Here is a 3,409-nt window from a genome sequence, read left to right as displayed (position 1 = left end):
CGGTGATTGCTATTTGCTCGTCTGCTTATCTTTGGTGCTCGATTTTTCCGAGGTCGAAGGCACTGGTATCGGTGTTACCTCATCGACTGCAAACATTTCCTTTGCAGCGTGTTGTTCTCCGTAAACCATTTTCACACCATCCACTGTTGGGAACTTCATCATCTGATAAAGGGTTGAAGGTACTGCCCTCATGTTGTGGATCCATGGCCTCCTGAGAAGTGCATTATATCTCATGTCGCCTTTGATGACATGGAATTTTGTATCTTGGATGGTCCCGGCCACGTTCACTGGTAGGATTATCTCCCCCTTCGTTGTGTCACTTGCCATGTTGAAGCCAATTTGGACTCGAGACACAGGTACAATTTGGTCCTGTAGGCCGAGCTGCTCTACGACCCTCGATCTGATTATGTTTGCCGAGCTACCTGGATCCGCTAGAACACGTTTAACTTGAATTTTATTTAACAAAATAGAAATTACCAGGGCGTCATTGAGCGGCTGAGATATGCCTTCTATTTTCTCGTCATCGAATGATAGGATGCCCTCGGGCATATAGCTCCGAGTCCGTTTTTCTCTGGTGATCGACACTTTGGTGCGTTTGAATATAGGTCCTTATGGAACATCGACACTGCCAACGATCATATGAATCACATGTTGCGGTTCCTCCTGCATATTTTTTCTGTTTGCATCTCTTTCCCCGAAGTGGTTCTTAGCTCGATCACTGAGAAACTCTCGAAGATGACCCTCGTCGAACAACCGAGCTACCTCCTCCCTCAGCTGTCTGCAGTCTTCGATCCTATGGCCATGGATGGCATGATACTTACACATCAAGTTTGGATTCCTTTGAGAAGGACCGGATTGTGTAGGCCTGGGCCACCTGGTGTCTTTGATTCTTCCAATAGCTGACACGATCCCCGAAGCATCTACGCTGAAATTATACTCCGACAACCGAGGTGCTTCCTCGGGGTCGATATGTTTATCAAAACCATTCATACTCATAAGTCGCCGAGAGCTTTGACCTCGATCATATCTTCGATCGTTTCGAGGAGCGTTACGCTCCGAACCGTTGTTTCTCAGATCGACATATGGCTGATACTGTTCCTTGTTTGATCTTAATTCCCTGACTGTATCCCTCGGGGCTTAACTGCCAATCTATTAGGACGAACCAAACCCGAGGGGGCTCCCAACTGGTCGTCCTCGACCCTGATCTTCGATTGGTAACGATTATGTACGTCTGACCAAGTCACAGCTGGGTACTCGATCAGATTTTTCTTTAATTGTCGTGACGTGATCGAACTCCGCTCGTTCAAACCTTGCATAAAAGCTTGTACTGCCCAGTCGTCCGAGACCGGTGGTAATTCCATTCGCTCCATTTGAAACCGAGATACAAACTCCCTTAGCATCTCATCGTTTCTCTGTTTTATCTTAAAAACGTCCGATTTGCTTGTCGCCACCTTTATGGCCCGGCATGTGCTTTCACGAAGGCGTCTGCTAACATAGCAAACAAATCGATAGAGTTCGGGGCTTGTGATACCAAATCATGGCTCCCTTTGACAAAGTTTCCCCAAAATTTTCAACAATACTGATTCGATCTCATCATCATTCAAGTCGTTTCCTTTAATTCCGCAAGTGTATGAGGTAATATGTTAATTGGGATCGGTTGTCCTGTTGTATTTAGGTATATCGAGCATGCGAAATTTTTAGGAATGGGCTTCGGAGCCGCACTCGGAGGGAATGGCTTCTGTATGAATTTTTTGGCATCCAAACATTTCAAGACCGGGGGTGCCCCCGGTATTTGATCAACACGGGAGTTATAAGTCTCCACTTTTTTGTCATTATCCTCAATCTTCTTCTCCCCGGACTCGATTCTCTTGGTGAGTTCCTCGAGCATCCTCATAATTGTGGGATCAGTCCCCGAGCCATTATCGTTTGATCTTTCCGGTATCGGCTCAGTACGTCAAGTGTTTTCTGGTTCGACTATACTTGGAGTTTTGTGCTGACTTTGAAGTTGAGCGATAACAAATTGTTGAGCTTGTAGCATCTCGAATATTACTTGGAGGCTGACTCCTCCTTCTCCTATACCCTGTGTTCCTTGGCCCCCAGATCGGGCTTCCTCGCGTACACTTCCTCCGGGGTCTACGCCTAAATCCGCATTCAAAGCAATGTGTGAGCTAACATCAACTGGTTCCACATTTGGCACTTCCCCAGGGTTTATCGGTGGTATACCGACCCCTACATTGTTGTTTTTCCCATGAAATCCAAGATCATCGTTGTCGTGTACAGGTGCGTTTTGCGAGTTTGACATGTTTTAACCCGAGAACAGAAATTCTTGACAAGAACAAGTGTGAAAATAACGTATGTTATCAGAATCAGTACCGAAATAATCACTATTATCTTTAGCCTCACTGTGGGCGCCAAACTGTTTACCTCGAAAATACGAGTAACAATTAAACTTGATTTATGATTTTAAAGATATGTGATTTAGTTCAATACTAATTAATAACCAAGAAAACTAACGTATAAATGAAGGAAATAAGTAAAATCAAACCAGTGTGCAAGACAATCTCGACCTCGAGCTAAGGTGGCCTCGAGGTTGGTTAAGAACAGTAAAGCAATAACAATCAAGTAAAGAGACAATTCTGATGAAATATGAGCCAAAAAGTAAGAGAGTATATTCTTTGCCAATGATTGATGATGGTTACAAATGATTGGGGTCCTCTTTATATAAGAGAAAATCTCACTTTATACCCATCAATTCCAAACTATTTACCCTTTAATGCCCAGGCCCAAACTATTTACTACTCCTACCCATGCGGCCCAAACTATTTACCCGGTTATTAACTTTGTATAAACTCTTCCACAAGAAAGAATCTGAAATACAGTGAAACAAAAAAACCAAGAAATAGCAAAGAAAAAGGTAGCCATGGATGCGGAAGAAGGAACACAACAACCCTAGCTAGTTCTTGTACACAAACTCTTCCTTTTGACACACCCAGATGTTAATGACTTGGATAAAGTTCGCCTCCATGAAGAAGACTTGGACAAACTCTTCCATTTCCCTTATATCCTTCTTTAAAAAGAAATTAGATCTGATTATCTGAGAAGTTGACCTCTGGCTAGTTTCAATGCTGCTCCACTTTTTTGATTATTCTTTCCCTAGCTCTTGCTCTTGCCTTGACCCTTGAATTTAAAATTTATTTTGAAGATTTCTTGTTTGATTCAAAGTGGGTGTTGTTAAATATTGCTTATAGTACCTTCTGGAAGTTCATACTGAAATTTGATAGCATTTGGAGCTGATTTGAGGTGATTGAGATCGAATTTTTCAGCTAAAAGTCGAAGAAGAACACAACTACAGTATACCGCTACGATATACAATATGTTGTAGGAGTATATAGCTATACTGCAATAGTAT

The sequence above is a fragment of the Nicotiana attenuata genome, chromosome 10, assembly GCF_001879085.1.
Source record: "Nicotiana attenuata strain UT chromosome 10, NIATTr2, whole genome shotgun sequence".
Taxonomy (NCBI): domain Eukaryota; kingdom Viridiplantae; phylum Streptophyta; class Magnoliopsida; order Solanales; family Solanaceae; genus Nicotiana; species Nicotiana attenuata.
Note: the sequence above shows the minus strand (reverse complement) of the source record.